Here is a 15,666-nt window from a genome sequence, read left to right as displayed (position 1 = left end):
CCACTACACTCGTACCTGGTGGGAATGACGTCCACTCACTCATACTCAGTGGTGGGAACGACGTCCACACACTCATACTCAGTGGTGGGAACGACGTCCACTACACTCGTACTAAGTGGTGGGAACGACGTCCACTACACTCGTACTCGGTGGGAACGACGTCCACTACACTCGTACTAAGTGGGAATAACGTCCACTACACTCGTACTAAGTGGGAATGACGCCCACTACACTCGTACTAAGTGGGAATGACGTCCACTACACTTGTACTAAGTGGTGGGAACGACGTACACTACACTCGTACTTGGTGGGAATGACGCCCACTACACTCGTACTAAGTGGTGGGAATGACGTCCACTCACTCATACTCAGTGGTGGGAATGACGTCCACTACACTCGTACTCAGTGGTGGGAACGACGTCCACTACACTCGTACTTGGTGGGAATGACGCCCACTACACCCGTACTCGGTGGGAATGACGTCCACTACACTCGTACTAAGTGGTGGGAATGACGTCCACTACACTCGTACTAAGTGGTGGGAACGACGTCCACTACACTCGTACTAAGTGGTCGGAATGACGTCCACTACACTCATACTCAGTGGTGGGAACGACGTCCACTACACTTGTACTTGGTGGGAATGACGCCCACTACACCCGTACTCAGTGGTGGGAACGATGTCCACTACACTCGTACTCAGTGGTGGGAACGACGTCCACTACACTCGTACTTGGTGGGAATGACGCCCACTACACCCGTACTCAGTGGTGGGAATGACGTCCACTACACTCGTACTTGGTGGGAACGACGTCCACTACACTCGTACTAAGTGGTGGGAATGACGTCCACTACACTCGTACTAAGTGGTGGGAACGACGTCCACTACACTCGTACTAAGTGGTCGGAATGACGTCCACTACACTCATACTCAGTGGTGGGAACGACGTCCACTACACTTGTACTTGGTGGGAATAACGTCCACTACACTCGTACTCGGTGGGAACGACGTCCACTACACTCGGAATAAGTGGGAATAACGTCTACTACACTCGTACTAAGTGGGAATGACGTCCACTACACTCGTACTAAGTGGGAATAACGTCTACTACACTCGTACTCGGTGGGAACGACGTCCACTCACTCATACTCAGTGGTGGGAACGACGTCCACTACACTCGTACTCGGTGGGAACGACGTCCACTACACTCGTACTAAGTGGGAATAACGTCCACTACACTCGTACTAAGTGGGAATGACGCCCACTACACTCGTACCTGGTGGGAATGACGTCCACTCACTCATACTCAGTGGTGGGAACGACGTCCACTCACTCATACTCAGTGGTGGGAACGACGTCCACTACACTCGTACTAAGTGGGAATAACGTCCACTACACTCGTACTAAGTGGGAATGACGCCCACTACACTCGTACTAAGTGGGAATGACGTCCACTACACTCGTACCTGGTGGGAATGACGTCCACTCACTCATACTCAGTGGTGGGAATGATGCCCACTACACTCGTACCTGGTGGGAATGACGTCCACTACACTCGTACCTGGTGGGAATAACGTCCACTACACTCGTACTCGGTGGGAACGACGTCCACTCACTCATACTCAGTGGTGGGAACGACGTCCACTACACTCGTACCTGGTGGGAATGACGTCCACTCACTCATACTCAGTGGTGGGAATGACGCCCACTACACTCGTACTAAGTGGGAATGACGTCCACTACACTCGTACCTGGTGGGAATAACGTCCACTACACTCGTACTCGGTGGGAACGACGTCCACTCACTCATACTCAGTGGTGGGAACGACGTCCACTACACTCGTACTAAGTGGGAATAACGTCCACTACACTCGTACTCGGTGGGAACGACGTCCACTCACTCATACTCAGTGGTGGGAACGACGTCCACTACACTCGTACTAAGTGGGAATGACGTCCACTACACTCGTACTAAGTGGGAATGATGCCCACTACACTCGTACTAAGTGGGAATAACGTCCACTACATTCGTACTAAGTGGGAATGACGCCCACTACACTCGTACTAAGTGGGAATGACGTCCACTACACTCGTACTAAGTGGGAATGACGTCCACTCACTCATACTCAGTGGTGGGAATGACGTCCACTACACTCGTACTAAGTGGTGGGAACGACGTCCACTACACTCGTACTAAGCGGTGGGAACGACGTCCACTACACTCGTACTAAGTGGTGGGAATGACGTCCACTCACTCATACTCAGTGGTGGGAATGACGTCCACTACACTCGTACTAAGTGGTGGGAACGACGTCCACTACACTCGTACTAAGTGGTGGGAACGACGCCCACTACACTCGTACTAAGTGGGAATGATGCCCACTACACTCGTACTAAGTGGGAATAACGTCCACTACACTCGTACTAAGTGGGAATGACGTCCACTACACTCGTACTAAGTGGGAATGACGTCCACTACACTCGTACTAAGTGGGAATGACGTCCACTACACTCGTACTAAGTGGTGGGAATGACGTCCACTACACTCGTACTAAGCGGTGGGAACGACGTCCACTACACTCGTACTAAGTGGTGGGAATGACGTCCACTCACTCATACTCAGTGGTGGGAATGACGTCCACTACACTCGTACTCAGTGGTGGGAACGACGTCCACTACACTCGTACTAAGTGGTGGGAACGACGTCCACTACACTCGTACTAAGTGGTGGGAATGACGTCCACTACACTCGTACTAAGTGGTGGGAACGACGTCCACTACACTTGTACTAAGTGGTGGGAATGACGTCCACTCACTCATACTCAGTGGTGGGAATGACGTCCACTACACTCATACTCAGTGGTGGGAACGACGTCCACTACACTCGTACTTGGTGGGAATGACGCCCACTACACCCGTACTCGGTGGGAATGACGTCCACTACACTCGTACTAAGTGGTGGGAATGACGTCCACTACACTCGTACTAAGTGGTGGGAACGACGTCCACTACACTCGTACTAAGTGGTGGGAATGACGTCCACTACACTCATACTCAGTGGTGGGAACGACGTCCACTACACTTGTACTTGGTGGGAATGACGCCCACTACACCCGTACTCAGTGGTGGGAACGATGTCCACTACACTCGTACTCAGTGGTGGGAACGACGTCCACTACACTCGTACTTGGTGGGAACGACGTCCACTACACTCGTACTTGGTGGGAATGACACCCACTACACCCGTACTCAGTGGTGGGAACGACGTCCACTACACTCGTACTTGGTGGGAATGACGCCCACTACACCCGTACTCAGTGGTGGGAACGATGTCCACTACACTCGTACTAAGTGGGAATGACGCCCACTACACTCGTACTAAGTGGGAATGACGTCCACTACACTCGTACCTGGTGGGAATGACGTCCACTCACTCATACTCAGTGGTGGGAATGATGCCCACTACACTCGTACCTGGTGGGAATGACGTCCACTACACTCGTACCTGGTGGGAATAACGTCCACTACACTCGTACTCGGTGGGAACGACGTCCACTCACTCATACTCAGTGGTGGGAACGACGTCCACTACACTCGTACCTGGTGGGAATGACGTCCACTCACTCATACTCAGTGGTGGGAATGACGCCCACTACACTCGTACTAAGTGGGAATGACGTCCACTACACTCGTACCTGGTGGGAATAACGTCCACTACACTCGTACTCGGTGGGAACGACGTCCACTCACTCATACTCAGTGGTGGGAACGACGTCCACTACACTCGTACTAAGTGGGAATAACGTCCACTACACTCGTACTCGGTGGGAACGACGTCCACTCACTCATACGCAGTGGTGGGAACGACGTCCACTACACTCGTACTAAGTGGGAATGACGTCCACTACACTCGTACTAAGTGGGAATGATGCCCACTACACTCGTACTAAGTGGGAATAACGTCCACTACATTCGTACTAAGTGGGAATGACGCCCACTACACTCGTACTAAGTGGGAATGACGTCCACTACACTCGTACTAAGTGGGAATGACGTCCACTCACTCATACTCAGTGGTGGGAATGACGTCCACTACACTCGTACTAAGTGGTGGGAACGACGTCCACTACACTCGTACTAAGCGGTGGGAACGACGTCCACTACACTCGTACTAAGTGGTGGGAATGACGTCCACTCACTCATACTCAGTGGTGGGAATGACGTCCACTACACTCGTACTAAGTGGTGGGAACGACGTCCACTACACTCGTACTAAGTGGTGGGAACGACGCCCACTACACTCGTACTAAGTGGGAATGATGCCCACTACACTCGTACTAAGTGGGAATAACGTCCACTACACTCGTACTAAGTGGGAATGACGTCCACTACACTCGTACTAAGTGGGAATGACGTCCACTACACTCGTACTAAGTGGGAATGACGTCCACTACACTCGTACTAAGTGGTGGGAATGACGTCCACTACACTCGTACTAAGCGGTGGGAACGACGTCCACTACACTCGTACTAAGTGGTGGGAATGACGTCCACTCACTCATACTCAGTGGTGGGAATGACGTCCACTACACTCGTACTCAGTGGTGGGAACGACGTCCACTACACTCGTACTAAGTGGTGGGAACGACGTCCACTACACTCGTACTAAGTGGTGGGAATGACGTCCACTACACTCGTACTAAGTGGTGGGAACGACGTCCACTACACTTGTACTAAGTGGTGGGAATGACGTCCACTCACTCATACTCAGTGGTGGGAATGACGTCCACTACACTCGTACTCAGTGGTGGGAACGACGTCCACTACACTCGTACTTGGTGGGAATGACGCCCACTACACCCGTACTCGGTGGGAATGACGTCCACTACACTCGTACTAAGTGGTGGGAATGACGTCCACTACACTCGTACTAAGTGGTGGGAACGACGTCCACTACACTCGTACTAAGTGGTGGGAATGACGTCCACTACACTCATACTCAGTGGTGGGAACGACGTCCACTACACTTGTACTTGGTGGGAATGACGCCCACTACACCCGTACTCAGTGGTGGGAACGATGTCCACTACACTCGTACTCAGTGGTGGGAACGACGTCCACTACACTCGTACTTGGTGGGAACGACGTCCACTACACTCGTACTTGGTGGGAATGACACCCACTACACCCGTACTCAGTGGTGGGAACGACGTCCACTACACTCGTACTTGGTGGGAATGACGCCCACTACACCCGTACTCAGTGGTGGGAACGATGTCCACTACACTCGTACTCAGTGGTGGGAACGACGTCCACTACACCCGTACTCAGTGGTGGGAATGACGTCCACTACACTCATACTCAGTGGTGGGAACGACGTCCACTACACTCGTACTAAGCGGTGGGAACGACGTCCACTACACTCGTACTAAGTGGGAATGACGTCCACTCACTCATACTCAGTGGTGGGAATGACGTCCACTACACTCGTACTAAGCGGTGGGAACGACGTCCACTACACTCGTACTAAGTGGTGGGAATGACGTCCACTCACTCATACTCAGTGGTGGGAACGACGTCCACTACACTCGTACTAAGTGGTGGGAACGACGTCCACTACACTCGTACTAAGTGGTGGGAATGACGTCCACTACACTCGTACTAAGTGGTGGGAACGACGTCCACTACACTTGTACTAAGTGGTGGGAATGACGTCCACTCACTCATACTCAGTGGTGGGAATGACGTCCACTACACTCGTACTCAGTGGTGGGAACGACGTCCACTACACTCGTACTTGGTGGGAATGACGCCCACTACACCCGTACTCGGTGGGAATGACGTCCACTACACTCGTACTAAGTGGTGGGAATGACGTCCACTACACTCGTACTAAGTGGTGGGAACGACGTCCACTACACTCGTACTAAGTGGTCGGAATGACGTCCACTACACTCATACTCAGTGGTGGGAACGACGTCCACTACACTTGTACTTGGTGGGAATGACGCCCACTACACCCGTACTCAGTGGTGGGAACGATGTCCACTACACTCGTACTCAGTGGTGGGAACGACGTCCACTACACTCGTACTTGGTGGGAATGACGCCCACTACACCCGTACTCAGTGGTGGGAATGACGTCCACTACACTCGTACTTGGTGGGAACGACGTCCACTACACTCGTACTAAGTGGTGGGAATGACGTCCACTACACTCGTACTAAGTGGTGGGAACGACGTCCACTACACTCGTACTAAGTGGTCGGAATGACGTCCACTACACTCATACTCAGTGGTGGGAACGACGTCCACTACACTTGTACTTGGTGGGAATAACGTCCACTACACTCGTACTCGGTGGGAACGACGTCCACTACACTCGGAATAAGTGGGAATAACGTCTACTACACTCGTACTAAGTGGGAATGACGTCCACTACACTCGTACTAAGTGGGAATAACGTCTACTACACTCGTACTCGGTGGGAACGACGTCCACTCACTCATACTCAGTGGTGGGAACGACGTCCACTACACTCGTACTCGGTGGGAACGACGTCCACTACACTCGTACTAAGTGGGAATAACGTCCACTACACTCGTACTAAGTGGGAATGACGCCCACTACACTCGTACCTGGTGGGAATGACGTCCACTCACTCATACTCAGTGGTGGGAACGACGTCCACTCACTCATACTCAGTGGTGGGAACGACGTCCACTACACTCGTACTAAGTGGGAATAACGTCCACTACACTCGTACTAAGTGGGAATGACGCCCACTACACTCGTACTAAGTGGGAATGACGTCCACTACACTCGTACCTGGTGGGAATGACGTCCACTCACTCATACTCAGTGGTGGGAATGATGCCCACTACACTCGTACCTGGTGGGAATGACGTCCACTACACTCGTACCTGGTGGGAATAACGTCCACTACACTCGTACTCGGTGGGAACGACGTCCACTCACTCATACTCAGTGGTGGGAACGACGTCCACTACACTCGTACCTGGTGGGAATGACGTCCACTCACTCATACTCAGTGGTGGGAATGACGCCCACTACACTCGTACTAAGTGGGAATGACGTCCACTACACTCGTACCTGGTGGGAATAACGTCCACTACACTCGTACTCGGTGGGAACGACGTCCACTCACTCATACTCAGTGGTGGGAACGACGTCCACTACACTCGTACTAAGTGGGAATAACGTCCACTACACTCGTACTCGGTGGGAACGACGTCCACTCACTCATACTCAGTGGTGGGAACGACGTCCACTACACTCGTACTAAGTGGGAATGACGTCCACTACACTCGTACTAAGTGGGAATGATGCCCACTACACTCGTACTAAGTGGGAATAACGTCCACTACATTCGTACTAAGTGGGAATGACGCCCACTACACTCGTACTAAGTGGGAATGACGTCCACTACACTCGTACTAAGTGGGAATGACGTCCACTCACTCATACTCAGTGGTGGGAATGACGTCCACTACACTCGTACTAAGTGGTGGGAACGACGTCCACTACACTCGTACTAAGCGGTGGGAACGACGTCCACTACACTCGTACTAAGTGGTGGGAATGACGTCCACTCACTCATACTCAGTGGTGGGAATGACGTCCACTACACTCGTACTAAGTGGTGGGAACGACGTCCACTACACTCGTACTAAGTGGTGGGAACGACGCCCACTACACTCGTACTAAGTGGGAATGATGCCCACTACACTCGTACTAAGTGGGAATAACGTCCACTACACTCGTACTAAGTGGGAATGACGTCCACTACACTCGTACTAAGTGGGAATGACGTCCACTACACTCGTACTAAGTGGGAATGACGTCCACTCACTCATACTCAGTGGTGGGAATGACGTCCACTACACTCGTACTAAGCGGTGGGAACGACGTCCACTACACTCGTACTAAGTGGTGGGAATGACGTCCACTCACTCATACTCAGTGGTGGGAATGACGTCCACTACACTCGTACTCAGTGGTGGGAACGACGTCCACTACACTCGTACTAAGTGGTGGGAACGACGTCCACTACACTCGTACTAAGTGGTGGGAATGACGTCCACTACACTCGTACTAAGTGGTGGGAACGACGTCCACTACACTTGTACTAAGTGGTGGGAACGACGTCCACTACACTCGTACTTGGTGGGAATGACGCCCACTACACTCGTACTAAGTGGTGGGAATGACGTCCACTCACTCATACTCAGTGGTGGGAATGACGCCCACTACACCCGTACTTGGTGGGAATGACGTCCACTACACTCGTACTAAGTGGTGGGAACGACGTCCACTACACTCGTACTAAGTGGTGGGAATGACGTCCACTACACTCATACTCAGTGGTGGGAACGACGTCCACTACACTTGTACTTGGTGGGAATGACGCCCACTACACCCGTACTCAGTGGTGGGAACGATGTCCACTACACTCGTACTCAGTGGTGGGAACGACGTCCACTACACTCGTACTTGGTGGGAACGACGTCCACTACACTCGTACTTGGTGGGAATGACACCCACTACACCCGTACTCAGTGGTGGGAACGACGTCCACTACACTCGTACTTGGTGGGAATGACGCCCACTACACCCGTACTCAGTGGTGGGAACGATGTCCACTACACTCGTACTCAGTGGTGGGAACGACGTCCACTACACCCGTACTCAGTGGTGGGAATGACGTCCACTACACTCATACTCAGTGGTGGGAACGACGTCCACTACACTTGTACTTGGTGGGAATGACGCCCACTACACCCGTACTCAGTGGTGGGAACGATGTCCACTACACTCGTACTCAGTGGTGGGAACGACGTCCACTACACTCGTACTTGGTGGGAACGACGTCCACTACACCCGTACTCAGTGGTGGGAACGACGTCCACTACACTCGTACTTGGAGGGAATGACACCCACTACACCCGTACTCGGTGGTGGGAACGACGTCCACTACACTCGTACTTGGTGGGAATGACGCCCACTACACCCGTACTCAGTGGTGGGAACGATGTCCACTACACTCGTACTCAGTGGTGGGAACGACGTCCACTACACCCGTACTCAGTGGTGGGAACGACGTCCACTACACTCGTACTTGGTGGGAATGACGCCCACTACACCCGTACTCAGTGGTGGGAACGATGTCCACTACACTCGTACTCAGTGGTGGGAACGACGTCCACTACACCCGTACTCAGTGGTGGGAATGACGTCCACTACACTCATACTCAGTGGTGGGAACGACGTCCACTACACTTGTACTTGGTGGGAATGACGCCCACTACACTCATACTCAGTGGTGGGAACGACGTCCACTCGACTCGTACTTGGTGGGAACGGTGGGCGAGCCGGACCGGTGGAAATGGATGTTCTGCCATTTGCCGTCACGGCGATGCCAGATGCGGGTCTCTTCGGACTGCATGGTGCGCGGCGTGCCACTGCTGTCCACGTACTGCGTGAGGCGGATGTAGGCGATGCAAGCCGAGTCTTCCCCCATCAGGTGGACGTGGGGGTTGAGCAGGAGGGTGTGGACGGGACGCTTCCCTCTGGACAGAGCTGCAGAAGAAGAAGCAATCGCTGAGGTACACATTGTCATGAAATAAATGTAAAGAACATGTTTGCATCCCATCTCCCCCTTCTATAGGTCTATATATGACACATCTATAGACCATCTCAGTGACGTCGTTTCACTGTGAAATGTCTGCAGTCACGTGACCGATGACGAATGACATTTCATTCGCGCCAATGAAACACCGGAAATGACGCAAATGATTCAAAGCGTTGGCGGTCCTGGTGCTGCATCATCTATCGGAACGAGAAACGCCCAGCGTTCCCTTCTGCTCTCCGCTTTACAGGCTGAGAGATCATTAAGATTAAAAACTTTTAGTCTGGAGACTTCCAGTGGAAGAAAACAATCTATGTATGGAAGAACTTCCACCTTGTGTCACCCACAAAAGAAGGAGGATAATGATATGGCAAAAAAAAAAAAAGTGTTAGATTACATGGTACTTAGTGTAATTGTTAACGTAGTATTGTATTTAGTATTATATGGTATTTCTAGATATTTCTCTCCGACGTTGGCTAAGATAACTGACAACAGAAGATTAGTTAATATTAAAATATAAAATTTCATGATGTTGATGGTGTTGATGACTAATGAGGCTGTGTAATCTATCATTCAGAAATCAGGAAAAAGCATAACAACAAAATTTAAGATTGTTCGAAGAAATCCCTCTAATTCCCACTGAAATGCAAAAGCACTTCTCTCAAATCATCATATCTCCCAACAAACTAATTTTGACATCCCTGTCTATCATCTTATTTCACAGCACACACAGTATCTAAATCATGTTAGAAAATCTAATGAGTAAAACATTGAGCCATTACTTACACACTGGGAATACAGAATGTTACAACACTTATAGAGATGATGACCCTTCAGAATGAAGACAGCTGCAAGACTGAACTGTTTGTGTTGGAAGTTAAATCAAGCTGGAGACATTATTAAATGATCTGTGCCTGTAATAACTACAGCTGACCACCAGATGTCACTCATGGTTTATTTTATCAGGCTTTGACTCTTTGTTTCAGAACAATCAAATAGTTAAAAGCTCCTCAAGGCTTCATCGACCTATCTCTACTCTCCTGTGTTCTGGTCAGACAGACGTTATAAAAAATCTGTTGGTGATCAAGACCTGCAGGACTTTCCAACATCCTGCTTTACAATCCTCCAAAACGCCAGCTGATGGAGGTTTAGCTAGGAGATTTAGCTCGCAGATTTAGCCAGCAGGTTTAGCCAGCAGGTTTAGCCAACAGGTTTAGCTAGCAGAATTAGCAAGCAGCTTTAGCTTCGCAGCACATTAACAAGGATCTGGTCAGTTTAACAGCAGCAGAACTAAAAGCTTCTCCATCCAACGCGTTAGTAGAGTTCATGTCTCCTCATATCACCAAACAGACTCTGTAGCATCGAGCTGCAGGTTTTACACGTTTCTCTGCCAACTCCCTTCCACCACTGCTGAAACTGGTCTGTAGAACATTCAGTATCAAAGTTAGCACTAGCATTAGCTGCTAAATGCTAAGCCATGTTTAGCATTGAGGCGGCATCTCAGGCTTCACTGGTATAAACGTTTCTCACAGCAGAACTGGTTCCTATTCCTTCTGGACATTTTATTAACTTAATGCCACTTTGATGGAGCCGTTTCCACGTGTAACCATGGTGACAAAGCAAGACAGCCGGAAGACAAAGGTCCCTGCCCATCCAGGCAGTTTGTTCATTTCTTTCTCTCATTTTCATTTCCTGAAGCTAAATGTGTGACAGCCATGTTTACCGTTCTCGAAGAAGAAGTGATGGAACTCCATGCCCTTCACCAGCTGGCCCAAAGCCTCGGGCTCGAAGGAGGTGAGTCCAGCAGCGCATATCGTCCTGCAGCAGACGTACCAGCGCTATTCAGTTCAGCTTTATTTATACAGCACCAATAAACAACAAGGTCACCGTGAGGCCACATTGATGTGTTCCAGGTATGAATGGAGGAAACAGGCGGAACTCACCTGTAGGCCTCGTAGTCCCCGTTGTTGATGGACTCAATCAGCTGCTCCGTCAGTTCAATGATCTCCTGTTGCTGAGCTACAGGACGAAGACAAAAAAGATACTTTATTCTATTCTATTCTATTCTACTCTGTTCTATTCTATTCTACAGTCATTTAGCAGACTCTTTTATCCAAGGAGATGTACATATGAGTGAGAACACAAGCTGGAAATCTAACAGTATGGATCCAACATTATGGGAAGGTGCTGGTGGTGCTGGCTTTGTTTTCTTCCCTTCTCGTCATCCAACATAGAGAAACCGTTCATCACACATCGTCTTCCACACTCTGCAGATCGGACAGAGGTCGGCAGGTTGTTCCACCATCGTGGAACAACAGAGGAAAAGAGTCTGGTGGTGATTTAGTCCCACGTAGTCATGGTAACGCTAGGCGTCTTCCACTGGTAGAGCGTATCTGTGGAGAGGGAGTGTAGCTCTGGATGGAGTGAAAGTAGACGGGAGACGTTTGACTTGTTCTGTAAACCAGAAGCAGCGCTTTGAATCTGATGCTCTGCAACTGGAAACCAGTGAAGTGAGATTAGCAACATTTTGACCAGGCAACCACGGCAAGATGGACCTTAAAGGTCAACTGGTTGTCCACCATGACTTTACTCACAAATCAATCAATAAATGTGATCATTGTGTGTTTTTACTGTGTTTGATTGAGGCCATTATAAGGAGGTGCTTTTTGGTACTAATGTATGATAATAAATGCCATCATCCATACACACACACACGCACACGCTTGCTCACTTTACTGACTGACTGTCCTGGAGCCGAGACTCTGACTCGGTACTCTGTAGGTTTCAAATAATTAAAAATACCATTATGAAATAAAAATTTTAGATGTGTTAATATATAAATTAGTCATAAAAATGAAAGTATTATCAAATTAATCACCCTATGAAATAACCACAAAAATGTCCTTTAATTTATTTTATGGGGTATTTATTCTTGTCTGTTTTAATTTGTAAATGAAACATAATTTTTCACTTTTTTTTTTCTCTTTAAATGTTTTAGTTTTGTTTCCTGTTGATAATTTTCCTGAAATCGACGAAAAAGTTGTTTCAGTGGCATTTTATAGAAATGGTTAAGTGGTTGACCCAGAAAAGGGAATATTCTCCAGATGATTCGGTCAGAGAGCGAAGGAGGCGTAAACTCATCCTCTGCAACGCTGAGCATCAGCTGCTCCACAAGTAAAAAGCTTTTTCATCCAGTCACTGACACAGTTTTACCTTCCACAGCGTCCAGCTGAGTCCTGTTTCCAGCTGACTGGACGCTGACGGTCCTCGTGTCGGCATCCAGACCCTGAAGTGGGACTAAAACCAGAAAACTGACCACCGAGACCTGAAACATGACTTCCACTTTTCCTCAGAGACCAGACTGACAGCAGGCGGTGAAAGGAAGGATTTAAACTGTTTACTGCAATCACACAGCAAACAGACAGAACGATGACCCATTAACTCAACTGGACTTTAGTTTGTAGATAAACACATTCCAGATACGTTTATTGATCTTCAGTCGGTTCAGCATGTTGATCAAACAAGCTCTGCATTTAACAAAGCTGCTACAAAGAATTAAATCTGGTTTTTTTTCCTTTTGATGATTAGTTTTTATTATATTTTCATCGTTTCAAACAAAAAATACTAAAAATATCAGATCAAACTGTTGGAATGAATTAAAGTAAATAAATATAGAATACAATAAAACCAGCTGGGTAGACGATTCAACACATCTGTTCACCAAAACTCCCATTTTTTCCATTTCTTCTTGCCACCGTCACCATCTTCTGGGTTTTCCACATAATTAGTTTTGAGGCTTTAGTACCTTCCAACATCTCAGATGTCACGTAATCAGGTTGGTTTTAAAGTTCACTATAGTTCCTCACCCCAGGAAGGCCTCCATTTTCCACCGCTTACCCAGGGTCGGGTCGCAGGGGACAGTAGTCCAGACTTGCTTTTTTCCCAGTCACATTCAGCAGCTATTCAGGGGGATCCCGAGGCGTTCCCAGGCCAGCCGAGAGCTCTAATCCCTCCAGCGTGTCCTGGGTCTTCCCCCCTCTCAGTGGAGTGATGGAAATTTTCATCCAATAGTCATACATTAAGATGGACCCAAGGCAGGTTTTTGGACACTTTTTGACAATCCTCTGCGACCGAACCAGATGTCCAAAAAACCCGTGCTTGGGGTGTACGTGTGCCTTTCAACCAGCCCTACCAAAGGCATCCACCAGACGTCAGACTTACAGTGTGAAGCCATTCGTGTGCTTTGTCCACCTCCCTTTGACTCTCATTCAAAACAACTTAAGCAGGGGGTGGGCGCAGAGTGGACAAATTGTCCACTTGACATTCACCGTCATTGGACTTGCAAAGCATCACCAAGTGGACAAAATGTCCATTTGGCATTCAAGTGTAAGTGTGGCCAGCTGCCTACTGTCCGAAATAAAGCAACTGGTTGACAATTTGGAACAAAGATAAGAGAAAATTTCTAAATGATCCACTTGCAATCCTTTAACATTGAGAGCCAGGGTAGCAATGTGGATAGAGGCTTTTTACATTTTTTTTTTTTTTTTACCCATTTTAAAAGATTTTGAGCTGAAATTTGGGGGTGGGGGGGGGGCATATTTGGGCCCAGGGGACACTTTTGTCCTTTGTCCACCAAGCCTGAAATTATGGATATACTAGTCTGGAGAGAGCCTGACATCACGGCCAAAGAATGGAGAGATTTGGTCAAGGTTGAAAATTTGACACTTTGCTCCAGGGTCTGGGCTTTGACCAAATTTTCAGATTGCCCCCGTAGGGGAGTGGCGAAAATGGCAAAACTTTAGCCACGTTATAAGAGCATCTAGTTCAACATTCAACCATGTAACACTATTTAGAACAATGATAAGGGAATATTTCCAAAATTGTGCATTTACAGTCCTTTAAGATTAAGAGTCAGGGCAGCTTTGTGGAGTATTGCGGCTAATTTTTCCATCTTTGTCCTACAGGTCTGAAACTTTGGATTTAAAGTTTCCAATCCCACTGGATGTGGTGGCAAAAGGTTGGTCAAGGTTTAACAAAGATGAAATTTGGTCTATTTTGACCAAATTTTCCACGTTGTCTGATTCGGATGAAACTTTAGCCACAAGACAACAGTCACAAATTTAGCATTTAATCCAATATTCAGCCTTGCAGGACAAACTGGGACAAAAGGGTAAAATTCCAAAACTGTCCAATTCTAAAACCTTAACATTGGAGGTCAGGGTAGCCTTGTGAATAGGTTTTTATCACCCATACTTTGTCCTATGTTGCCAAAATTCACAGGGCATGCTCACTGAACTCAAAGGAGTCCCCTGTTGTATTCAGCTGCTTGGGACAAGGTATGGCTGAGAAATGGCCTCTGTCCACATGGCTACACTAACCTACAATGTTAAGCTATTGGAAGTGGACAAAATTTGGAAATTTCCTCTTACTTTTGTCCTGGTTTTTTCCTACAGGCTTGAAACTGTTCTCCAACATGCCCAGATGACGTTGCGAAAGTTTGGTCAAGATTGGACAGAGTTCAAGCTTTGGACAGTATACGGTCAAGGACTCTTGGTTTACTTTGGCCAAAAACCAAAACTCCAAAATGTCCTGAAACTTTTACCACACAATGACAGCTTTAAATGGAGCATCTTGTCCAACCTTCAGGGCTCCAGGACAAACAGGGACAAAAGGGTAACTGTCCACTTCCAATACTTTAACATTGGAGGTCAGGGTAGTGTAGTGGACAGAAGCATGTTTCAATAATTTTTCAATTTAAGATATTTCAGGCTAAAATGAGCAGGGGAAGCACATTAGGGTAAGAGGAGTGTGCCCTGTTAGCTTCCTGGGACATAGCATGATGGAGAAATGGCCTCTGCCCACAAGGCAACCCTGCCCTCCAATATTAGGGTGTTGGAAATGGACAAAATATGGACATTTTCCCTTAATTTTGTTCCAGTTTGTCCAATAAGACTGAAATTGCAGATATAGCACTCTGGACATGTCCCAGTTATGTGGAGTTTGGAGACACTTGGACT

This window comes from Telmatherina bonti, assembly GCF_933228915.1.
Source record: "Telmatherina bonti genome assembly, chromosome: 18".
NCBI classification, from domain to species: Eukaryota; Metazoa; Chordata; class Actinopteri; order Atheriniformes; family Telmatherinidae; genus Telmatherina; species Telmatherina bonti.
The sequence above is the reverse complement of the archived record's forward strand: the minus strand, read 5'-3'. Positions refer to the sequence as shown.